Source organism: Lolium perenne, chromosome 2 (assembly GCF_019359855.2).
Source record: "Lolium perenne isolate Kyuss_39 chromosome 2, Kyuss_2.0, whole genome shotgun sequence".
NCBI classification, from domain to species: Eukaryota; Viridiplantae; Streptophyta; class Magnoliopsida; order Poales; family Poaceae; genus Lolium; species Lolium perenne.
Window position 1 is genome coordinate 183,973,536 of NC_067245.2, and position 12,941 is coordinate 183,986,476.

Consider the following 12,941-nt stretch of genomic DNA (forward strand, 5'->3'; position numbering starts at 1 on the left):
GCATAGATCTGTTGCACGAGTAGAACACAATGGTTTTGTGGGCGTTGATGTTTTTGTTGTCTTTAGTTATGTGTACTTTGATCTTGCGGGATGGTGGGATGAAGCGGCCCGGGCTAACTTTACATGACCGCGTCTCATGAGACTTGCTCAACGCTTGACATGTAACTTGTATTGCATAAGTGGCTTTGTGGGTGTTTGTCTCTCTCACCATAGTTAAGATTCAATTTACTCTTTCAATTGACAACATTAGTATCACCATTGTGGTTCATGTTCGTAGGTAGATTGGATCTTACTCGAAAACCCTAAACCACGTAAAATATGCAAACCAAATCAGAGGCGTCTAACTTGTTTTTGCAGGGTTTAGTAATGTGATATGGCCATGATGTGATGATGATTATATTTAATGTATAAGATATTCATTATTGTATTATGGCAACCAGCAGGAGCCTAATGGTTGTCTTTAAATTTGTTAAGACCTGCGTGTCTATTCATCTTGTAATAGCTTTATTTCAAGTAGTTGTTATAGTAGCTATAAGTGATGGACAACTGATACGTCTCCAACGTATCCATAATTTCTGATGTTCCATGCTTGTTTTATGACAATACTTACATGTTTTGCTCGCACTTTATAATGTTTTTATGCGTTTTCTGACACTAACCTATTAACAAGATGCCACAGTGCCAGTTCCTGTTTTCTGCTGTTTTTGGTTCCAGAAAGGCTGTTCGGGCAATATTCTTGGAATTCGACGAAACGAAGACCAAACATCATAATTCACCGAGACGGACCAGGACACCGAAGGGGAGTCAGAGGGGAGGCCTAGGGCCCCACACCATAGGGCCGCGCGGGCCAGCCCCTGGCCGCGCCGGCCTATGGGGACGGCACCCTGTTGCCCCTCCTGCGCCGCCTCTTCGCCTATATAAGCCCTTTCGACCAAAAATGTGATACCAATTGACGAAACTCCAGAAAGACTCCAGGGGCGCCGCCGCTATCGCGAAACTCCAATTCGGGGGACAGAAGTCTCTGTTCCGGCACCCTGCCGGGACGGGGAAGTGCCCCCAGAAGCCATCTCCATCGATGCCACCGCCTCCATCATGCTCCGTGAGTAGTTCCCCCATGGACTACGGGTTCTAGCAGTAGCTAGTTGGTATTCTCTCCTCCATGTACTTCAATACAATGATCTCATGAGCTGCCTTACATGATTGAGATCCATCTGATGTAATCGGTGTTGTGTTTGTTGGGATCTGATGGATGATACATTATGATTAGTCTATCTATAAAGTTTGTGAAGTTATTGTTGCTGCAATCTTGTTATGCTTAATGCTTGTCACTAGGGCCCGAGTGGCATGATCTTAGATTTAAGCTCTATAATTATTGCTTAGATTGTATCTACAAGTTGTATGCACATGTCTATGTCCGGAACCAAAGGCCCCAAAGTGACAGAAATTGGGACAACTGGAGGGGAAGGCGTAGGTATGAGGATCACATGTTTTCACCAAGTGTTAATGCTTTGCTCCACCAAGTGTTAATGCTTTGCTCCGGTGCTCTATTAAAAGGAGTACCTTAATATCCAGTAGATTCCCTTGAGGCCCGGCTGCCACCGGCTGGTAGGACAAAAGATGTTGTACAAGTTTCTCATTGCGAGCACGTATGACTATATATGGAAAACATGCCTACATGATTAATAATCTTGATGTTCTGTCTTAATGCTATTTCAATCCTATCAATTGCCCAACTGTAATTTGTTCACCCAACACTTGTCACTTGTTATTGGAGAGTTACCACTAGTGTAGATCGCTGGGAACCCCGGTCCATCTCTCATCATCATATACTCGTTCTATATGTCATTGGAAGTAGTATCAACTATTTTCTGGTGCCATTGCTCATGTGTTACTACTACTGCTGCTGAGTTACTGTTACTATTGCTCTCATATCACTGCTACTTTCACATCACCCCTGTTACTAGTGCTTTTCCAGGTGCAGCTGAATTGACGACTCAGTTGTTAAGGCTTATAAGTATTCTTTACCTCCCCTTGTGTCGAATTAATAAATTTGGGTTTTACTTCCCTCGAAGACTGCTGCGATCCCCTATACTTGTGGGTTATCAAGACTGTTTTCTGGCGCCGTTGCCGGGGAGATCAAGACACGCTGCAAGGGGAGTCTCCACATCCAATCTCTTTACTTGTTTTGTCTTGCTTTATTTTATTTACTACTTTGTTTGCTGCACTAAATCAAAAACACAAAAAAATTAGTTGCTAGTTTTACTTTACTTGCTATCTTGTTTTCTATATCAAAAACACAAAAAAATTAGTTACTTGCATTTACTTATTTCATCATGTTTCCTTTTAATTTTACTGTAAAAGATATACATGTGGGACAAGGGTCTATAATTGGAAGAGATAATATAGAAGAATTTTTCACCCATGTTAGTATGCATGAAGATCTTAAAGATATACCCCTGGCAAAAGCTGTCCCTACTTATGAAGATGCCTCTGTTTGTTTGGTACGCATGATGGAAGCTAGATCTATTAGTCTCAACCCCATGATACAACACATGTTTCTTACACTTTCTGATATGGAGAGGGGAGAGAAGAGAGATTTTGTTTTAAAAGTCCTAGTGCGAGAATTTGAGGATATAGCCAAAGAAGCTAGAAAAGTTTTTATTAAGAATAAGAGGCTTGGTATGTTCACCGATTTTAAAAGAACACTTGAAAAGATGGATATGGATAGAATTAAGTACACTAATAATGTTAATGATGGTGGGGAGATTAAAGCACCAATACCATGTAAGCTCCTAGCAATGCATGAAGCTCTAGATGATAATTATGCTTGGCTTGTCCCTCAAAATTTGTTTGATGAGAGTAGCAAGCCCAAGACTAATGAAAAGGGAGCCTCTGAAACTTATGTATCCAAAATACAATGCATGGTTGAGAAAACTCCAAACCTCGCTGTAGATGCATCATCTCCTGATAATACTTGATATACACTTTCTGCGCCTAGCTGAAAGGCGTTAAAGAAAAGCGCTTATGGGAGACAACCCATGATTTTACTACTGCACTTTTATTTTATATTTGAGTCTTGGAAGTTGTTACTACTGTGGCAACCTCTCCTTATCTTATTTTGTTGCATTGTTGTGCCAAGTAAAGTCGTTGATAGTAAGGTTCATACTAGATTTGGATTACTGCGCAGAAACAGATTTCTTTGCTGTCAAGAATCTGAGCCTAATTCTCTGTAGGTAACTCAGAAAATTATGCCAATTTACGTGAGTGATCCTCAGATATGTACGCAACTTTCATTCAATTTGAGCATTTTCATTTGAGCAAGTCTGGTGCCTCTTAGAAATTCGTCTTTACGAACTGTTCTGTTTTGACAGATTCTGCCTTTTATTTCGCATTGCCTGTTTTGCTATGCTTGATGGATTTTTCTATTCCATTAACTTTCAGTAGCTTTGTGCAATGTCCATAAGTGTTAAGAATGATTATGTCACCTCTGAACATGTGAATTTTGATTATGCACTAACCCTCTAATGAGTTGTTTTGAGTTTGGTGTAGAGGAAGTTTTCAAGGATCAAGAGAGGAGGATGATATAATATGATCAAGGAGAGTGAAAGCTCTAAGCTTGGGGATGCCCCGGTGGTTCACCCCTGCATATTTCAAGAAGACTCAAGCGTCTAAGCTTGGGGATGCCCAAGGCATCCCCTTCTTCATCGACAACATTATCAGGTTCCTCTAGTGAAACTATATTTTTATTCCGTCACATCTTATGTACTTTGCTTGGAGCGTTTGTTTGTTTTTGTTTTTGTTTTGTTTGAATAAAGTTGGATCCTAGCATTCATTGTGTGGGAGAGAGACATGCTCCGCTGTTGCATATGGACAAATATGTCCTTAGGCTTTACTCATAGTATTCATGGCGAAGGTTGAATCTTCTTCGTTATATTGTTATATGGTTGGAAACGGGAAATGCTACATGTAGTAATTGGTAAAATGTCTTGGATAATTTGATACTTGGCAATTTTTGTGCTCGTGTTTAAGCTCTTGCATCATATACTTTGCACCTATTAATGAAGAAATACATAGAGCTTGCTAAAATTTGGTTTGCATAATTGGTCTCTCTAAGGTCTAGATAATTTCTAGTAAGGATTGAACAACAAGGAAGACGGTGTAGAGTCTTATAATGTTTACAATATGTCTTTTATGTGAGTTTTGCTGCACCGGTTCATACTTGTGTTTGTTTCAAATAACCTTGCTATCCTAAACCTTGTATCGAGAGGGAATACTTCTCATGCATCCAAAATCCTTGAGCCAACCACTATGCCATTTGTGTCCACCATACCTACCTACTACATGGTATTTCTACGCCATTCCAAAGTAAATTGCTTGAGTGCTACCTTTAAAATTTCTATTCTTCACCTTTGCAATATATAGCTCATGGGACAAATAGTCTAAAAACTATTGTGGTATTGAATATGTACTTATGCACTTTATCTCTTATTAAGTTGCTTGTTGTGCGATAACCATGTTCCTGGGGACGCCATCAACTACTCTTTGTTGAATATCATGTGAGTTGCTATGCATGTCCGTCTTGTCTGAAGTAATGGCGATTTACCACTAGTTGAATGGTTAGAGCATGCATAATGTTAGTGAAGAACATTGGGCCGCTAACTAAAGCCATGATTCATGGTGGAAGTTTCAGGTTTGGACAAATATCCTAAATCTCATATGAGAAAATTAATTGTTGTCGAATGCTTAAGCATTAAAGAGGAGTCCATTATCTGTTGTCTATGTTGTCCCGGTATGGATGTCTAAGTTGAGAATAATCAAAAGCGAGAAATCCAATGCGAGCTTTCTCCTTAGACCTTTGTACATGCGGCATAGATGTACCCCTTTGTGACACTTGGTTAAAACATATGTATTGCGATGATAATCCAGGTAATCCAAGCTAATTAGGACAAGGTGCGGGCACTATTAGTATACTATGCATGAGTCTTGCAACTTGTAGGACATAATTTACATGATGCATATGCTTTATTACTACCGTTGACAAAATTGTTTCTTGTTTTCAAAACCAAAGCTCTAGCACAAATATAGCAATCAATGCTTCCCTCTGCGAAGAGCCTTTCTTTTACTTTTATGTTGAGTCAGTTCACCTATTTCTTTCCATCTCAAGAAGCAAACTGTGCATTGATTCCTACATACTTGCATATTGCACTTGTTATATTACTTTACATTGACAAATATCCATGAGATATACATGTTATAAGTTGAAAGCAACCGCTGAAACTTAATCTTCCTTTGTGTTGCTTCGATACCTCTACTTTGAATTATTGCTTTATGAGTTAACTCTTATGTAAGACTTATTGATGCTTGTCTTGAAAGTACTATTCATGAAAAGTCTTTGCTATATGATTCAGTTGTTTACTCATTACATTACTCATTATATTACCTTTGCTTTGATCGCTGCATTCATTACATGTGCTTACAATAGTATGATCAAGATTATGATGGCATGTCACTCCAGAAATTATCTTTGTTATCGTTTACCTACTCGGGACGAGCTGGAACTAAGCTTGGGGATGCTGATACGTCTCCGACGTATCGATAATTTCTTATGTTCCATGCCACTTTATTGATGATACCTACATGTTTTATGCATACTTTATGTCATATTTATGCATTTTCCGGCACTAACCTATTAACGAGATGCCGAAGAGCCAGTTGTTGTTTTCTGCTGTTTTTGGTTTCAGAAATCCTAGTAAGGAAATATTCTCGGAATTGGACGAAATCAACGCCCAGGGGCCTATTTTGCCACGAAGCTTCCAGAAGTCCGAGGGAGAGACGAAGTGGGGCCACGGGGCGCCGCCACACTAGGGCGGCGCGGCCCAGGGGGGGCCCGCGTGGCCCTAGCGTGTGGGGCCCCCGTCAGCCCTTCGACTCCGCCCTTCCGCCTACTTAAGGTCTTCGTCGCGAAACCCCCAGTACCGAGAGCCACGATACGGAAAACCTTCCAGAGACGCCGCCGCCGCCAATCCCATCTCGGGGGATTCAGGAGATCGCCTCCGGCACCCTGCCGGAGAGGGGAATCATCTCCCGGAGGACTCTTCACCGCCATGGTCGCCTCCGGAGTGATGTGTGAGTAGTTCACCCCTGGACTATGGGTCCATAGCAGTAGCTAGATGATCGTCTTCTCCTAATTGTGCTTCATTGTCGGGTCTTGTGAGCTGCCTAACATGATCAAGATCATCTATCTGTAATGCTATATGTTGTGTTTGTTGGGATCCGATGGATAGAGAATACTATGTTATGTTGATTATCAATGTATTATCTATGTGTTGTTTATGATCTTGCATGCTCTCCGTTGTTAGTAGAGGCTCTGGCCAAGTTTTTGCTAGTAACTCCAAGAGGGAGTATTTATGCTCGATAGTGGGTTCATGCCTCCATTAAATGCAGGACAGTGAGAAAGTTCTAAGGTTGTGGATGTGTTGTTGCCACTAGGTATAAAACATCGATGCTATGTCTAAGGATGTAGTTGTTGATTACATTACGCACCATACTTAATGCAATTGTCTGTTGTTTGCAACTTAATACTGGAAGGGGTTCGGATGATAACCTGAAGGTGGACTTTTTAGGCATAGATGCATGCTGGATAGCGGTCTATGTACTTTGTCGTAATGCCCAATTAAATCTCACTATACTCATCATATCATGTATGTGCATGGTCATGCCCTCTTTATTTGTCAATTGCCCAACTGTAATTTGTTCACCCAACATACTTATTCTTATGGGAGAGACACCTCTAGTGAACTGTGGACCCCGGTCTATTCTTTTACATCGAATACAATCTACTGCAATACTTGTTCTACTGTTTTCTGCAAACAATCATCATCCACACTATACATCTAATTCTTTGTTACAACAAGCCGGTGAGATTGACAACCTCACTGTTGCGTTGGGACAAAGTACTTTGGTTGTGTTGTGTAGGTTCCACGTTGGCGCCGGAATCCCTGGTATTGCGCCGCACTACACTTCGCCGCCATCAACCTTCAACGTGCTTCTTGGCTCCTACTGGTTCGATAAACCTTGGTTTCTTACTGAGGGAAAACTTGCCGCTGTACGCATCACACCTTCCTCTTGGGGTTCCCAACGGTCGCGTGATGTACGCGTATCAACAACCATGAAGCGGCGCCATGGACCTTGGTGCAATGATGGTGATGATGGAGATCATGCTCGTGTGCTTTGGGGATGGAGATCAAAAGCACAAGAAGAAAGGCCATATCATATCACATATTATGAATTGCGTGTGATGTTAATACTTTATGCATCTTATCTTTCTTAGATCGCGTCGATAGCATTATAAGATGATCCCTCACATTAATATCAAGATAATAAAGTGTTCTCCCCTCGTATGCACCATTGCTACAGTTCGTCGTTTTGAAGCATCTCGTGATGATCGGATGTGATAGATTCTACGTTCACATACAACGGGTGTACGTAAGCCATGCTGCACACGCGGAAATACTTGGGTTTGCTTGACGAGCCTAGCATGTACAGACATGGCCTCGAAACACAAGAAACCGAAAGGTTGAACACGAGTCATATGGATGATATGATCAACATGTTGATGTTCACCATTGAATCTACATCATCTCACGTGATGATCGGTTTTGGTGTAGTGGATATAGATCGTGTGCCAGTAAAACAACTATGAGGGATGTTGTATTAAGTGGGAGTTCATTAGTAATTAGATTAAAACATGAACTAATTATCATGAACATGTTCTGAATAGTATTTTGAATTAAATTTGTAGAATTGGCATCCGTTATCTACCATGCGCTTGTCTTGTAATTGAGATAGAAATATTGTTAAGTCTGACAAGAAACTTTACGGAGTGGTACCGTATTGTTAAAGAATCAAGAAATGATTAAGTCCTATTGCAAACTTTTAGTAAACCTCACATTGCTGATTCAAAGAGCAATGGTTTCAATTAGTACCTAAAATCATCTTGTCTCCATGAAACTTGAAGTTCAAATCCGTTTGAAAAGTAAGGGCTGGAAATTTTATTTTCAGAAATAAGCGAGGTATGAGATATATGTGATATCTAAGACCTTATTGCAAGATGATAGAATATAATCTAGTGGGACTACATAAACTCATAAGTTTTATGGGAATGTACGAAGGTTGAAGACGCCAGGCGTCCCAATCCTCCAACTAGTTGGGCACTAACGATATTCGCATATCCATGAAGTGATCGTCCTTAGTATGCACCGTTGCTAAGACTCGTCGTTTCGAAGCATCACGTGATGATCGGGTGTTATAGATTCTACGTGTGCATAAAACGGGAGCAAGCCAGATTTGCACATGCGAATACTAAGGTTAAAACTTTACGAGCCTAGCATGTACAGACATGGTCTCGGAAACACATCATGATGGATAAAAATTATGAATGAAATTGTTCATCACATTAAAAGGTTACTAATAGTGAAATCCGGAACACTTGTCATGTGATGATCAACTTTAAGGTAAGAACCTCAAGGTTATTGGTGTTTGACCAACAAACCTAGAAGTTATTTATGTTGAAGTGTTTTCTGAGAATGAGAAAAGCTAAAAGAGAAACTACAAAAGATTTTGGCAGAAAGAAATAAAAGACTAGAAAGTCTAGCTCAGGTGTATATAGATGATATACATGTTAAGAATGTATTTCTTGTTTGGTCACACAATGAAATTCTTGGGTATTTATACCATATTGTATGAGGTGTCATACAAAACAACGCAATACAAGAATACAATGGCCTAAATGACTGACAAGGAATATGGTAAGAATGCACGTCTGAAACAAAATAAAGTGTTATTGTGTTCGTCATTGGCATTCTACCTAGCCCTTCAGATTTATAATAAAGAACTTCATAGTTGTTATTTTGTTATGGTCAAATGAAAACAATGAGTTGTTCAAATTATGACAGTATCCATGTACGATGGATAAGTTATTATAAATCTTTATGGTGAAGCACACATGCATAACACTGACGCTAAAATGTCATAATGCAAATGATGTAAATTCCACTTGTTAGTGGAACCACCATTTAGGTCATGTTAGAAAGGAACGCATGAAGAAACTCCATGCAAATGTATTTTTGGAGTCATTTGATTTTTGAATCGTTTGGCGCTTGCAAATCTCTTCTAAAGAGAATGACTGAAATACCGTTCATAGGCCAAGAGTTGAACGGGCAACTAACTTAGTGGAAACATACATGATGATGTATGTGGTTCACTGGACATAGTTGTGTGCGGGAGATTCCTCTACTTCATGAAAACTTCCAACAATGAATTGAGTATATATATGTGGATATATTCGATAAGGAAGAAGTTTGAAACATTTGAATGGATTCAAATAAATTTCAGAATGAAGTGGAAATCATCGTAATAGAAAAGTCAAATATCTATGATTGGATCATGGTGGAAATATTTGAATTACGAGTTTTAGCGAACATCTAAGAGAGTTATGAAATTGTTCTACAACTCACGTTTCTTGGAGTATCATAGTGATGATGGAGTTTCCGAGAGACGTATCCAAACCTTGTTGGGTTAATGATTAGAAAAAATAAAATGATGCCATTATATTTTTTGTGGATTATGCTTTAGAGACTACTGCTTTTACACTGAATAGAGCATCATCATAATCCGTTGAAATGACACCATACGAGTTATGGCATGGTTATAAACCCTAATAGTCTTTTCTTAAATTTTGGTATGCGTAGCATAGGTAAATGAGTTTACAATCAAAACCGGATGAATGTCTTTGTTGTTGTCCCAGAGAACAAATTGGGAATTCTTTCCACTATGAAGTAAGAGACAAAAGTGTTTGTTAATGTTACTTGCTTATTTCCAAGAAATTGTTTTCTAGCAAAGCATTTGAGTGGAAGGACAATGGAATTTGATAAAGTTCATGAACCTGAGCATGATCTTGCTTAGGGGAAATAGGGCATTGCCGCTGACAGCCCTTGTGGAGGGTATTTTATATGGCACTATGAATTATTTCAAAGAGAGACGACAGTTGGCTGTGAGTCATATGCTGGACAATCCAAACACTCCTTATTGTCAGGCCATTATGGAATATATGGATGTCAAGATGAAGAAGGGTATGTCACACACTTTTCTGGCCATCGGTAATCAGGAGAGGAGGTTTGAGGTGCGCTTACCAACCGACAAGTTTGGTTGTGTGAATGCGGTGAGAACACATGAGGTCAGAATTGGAAATGAAGAATGGCTATCGTGTGAGTGCACATGCAACAAACCGAAGTTGCTTCACCTTCCATGCTCCCATGTGCTGGCAGCTACCAGATAACTAGGGATGGACTCAATCTCTTTCGTCTCTCCATATTACACGAAAGAGTCTGTGATGAACACCTGGACCAGTGAGATGGTAGGATATAGAGTTGTGGGAAATTTTACTACGGTGATACCAAATGAAAAATGGTACATCCCTGACCCAAGGTTATTGCGAACAAATAGAGATCGACGGGAGACAAGGCGCATTAGGAATGATATGGGTGAGGCCGAAGCGGGTTGTCCAACTAGGCAATGTTTCCTGTGCAACCAATTTGGACACAGGGACCCCCTATGTCCCATTTTCTACCCAGCGGCTGCAGGCCTGCAGCGGCGGCGGCTAACCGTGGTCGAGGTAACCGAGGAAGGCATGGGAGAGGAAGAACTAGAGGGAGATAGTAGCAAATTTGTAATATTTATGAACTATGGTTTAAGTTGTAGTATGTGTGATCAATGCTTTAATTTGAAATTTGTACGAACTATGCTTTAATTTGTAATCTTTGTCTGAACAATGCTACAATTTGTAATATTTATGAACTATGCTTTAATTTGTAATCTTTGTGATTGATGGTTTAATTTCTACCATGTCTGAACAATGCTACAATTTGTTATATCTTTGTGCAGATATGGCGGCCCGATCGTTGCTCGATCCACTGATTGATCAGAAACATCGTGCATCGCACTTGGAGGCTGAGCCGCAGAGCATCGAGCCACTGCAGACCCGTACTCCACAGAAGAACTGGATGATACACCCTGAATGGGAAGACAGATACGTGTTCAATTGTTTTGTCTCAAATTTATAAGAACTATATTGGACCTGCTTTAGCTTGTGCATGATTTCTTTTGCAGGTTGAAGTGGGCATGACTACTACCTTTCGCTCGATTAGTGGAGGCCCGAGATCACATTTCGCGCCTGAACTACGATGCTACTTTGATCACGTGCTTAGTGGATCGGTGGAGGCCCGAGACCCACATGTTCCACTTTTGCTGGGGTGAGATGGCGCCTACTCTAGAGGACGTGTCTATGTTGTTGGGCCTTCCGTTGGCAGGTGAGCCCATATGCCCATTGGAGGAAATCGTGGGCTGGATGCACAGCATGGATGCACGTTTCCATGGTATTCGCGCAGAATTTAGGCCTATGACTTTTGAGGCTCACGGCCCTCGTCAGGCATGGCTACACGAGTTCCAGGTCCGTAACAGTTTCGTATTTTTTATCACAAATTATTTACCTCATAATATGTAAGTCCTAGCATTGAAATATACCTTGACAAATCGAGCAGTTCGGATTCCCATGTGAACCGATGACTGCGGTCCAGATCACTCGCAGCTTGGAGGCGTACCTCATGTGGCTACTCGGGAAGACGATGTTCATGGACAATCACGGGAACACGATTAGTGCGCGATACATCCCTATAGCTCAGGAGATAGCAGAGGCCCCAGAAGCAGAGCACATCACACAGAGGAGCTGGGGTTCTGCGGTCTTAGCCGCTACGTACCGAGGTATGTGTAAGGGTTGCCAGCTCATTTTGCAGGGTTCTGGCATCGTTGGTTGCCCACTTCTGTTGCAGCTCTGGTCATGGGCGAGGTTTCCCATCGACCATCCTGAGATTAGTGGTGGGTCTTGGCCGACAGACGAGTTGTACGACGCGGATCGCATCGACATGCCAACGTTTGGTTCTCTATGGACATGGCGGAAGGTATACGCAATATTTACTCCTTCTTTATATTTTTATATAAAATGTAACACTAACATAGTTATGTTATGTTATGCAGAGATGTTTTGGGCATAATCAGCTAAGGAATTGCTACCCAGCATTCACAGAGCAGTTTGACCTACTACTAGAGAGCGATGTCAATAGGGAGCCATATAGTGAGGACCACCACGACGAGGCATACCCAGGTGGTATATCGAACATGTGTACCAGAGATTGGGCCTACTGTATGACGAAGGCGAAGATCATCTTCGATATCTTCATGGAGGACATGTCGCAACAGAGGGTCATGAGACAGTTTGGACAACGTCAGTTGATCGAGCCACCACCTCCCACAGTTCCTCTACCACCACGCGTCCACGCGTGAGTACAATTTAATTTTATCCTAAGTTATTACATCAATTGGACAATCGTAATTTTATCCTAAGACATGTACGTGTTCAATTTTCAGGTACAACAGAAAAGGAGCAAACAAGATTGCTGCTCATAGGTACAGCTCCTGGCTCCATACATCACGGGTTGGGCCAATGCGCCGACAGTTTCATGGGCCACTAGGGAGCCATTTGATCTTCAGGAATTTCAGCAGTACTTGCGGGCGTACATGCCTAGGACACGACTTCGGCTGAGCCAGGCGTGTGACCCAGTTCACAGGGATCCCTCGACACAGTGGAAAACCTACCTCCGTCACTCCACTTCAGGCACTCGGCATCACGCAGTAAGTTAAATATATTTTTTCTACATTTGGCCAACACATTACTAATTTGAGTTCACAATTGTAGTCCGAGTTGACGACGGAGCTGCAAGATGACGCCGCCCAGTATGCGAGCTCGCTCTCCTCCGGGCCACTTCTTGGACGGTGTGAGCACCACGCCACCTTCGCACGGCGTCTTGAGGACAAACTACGTCGTATCT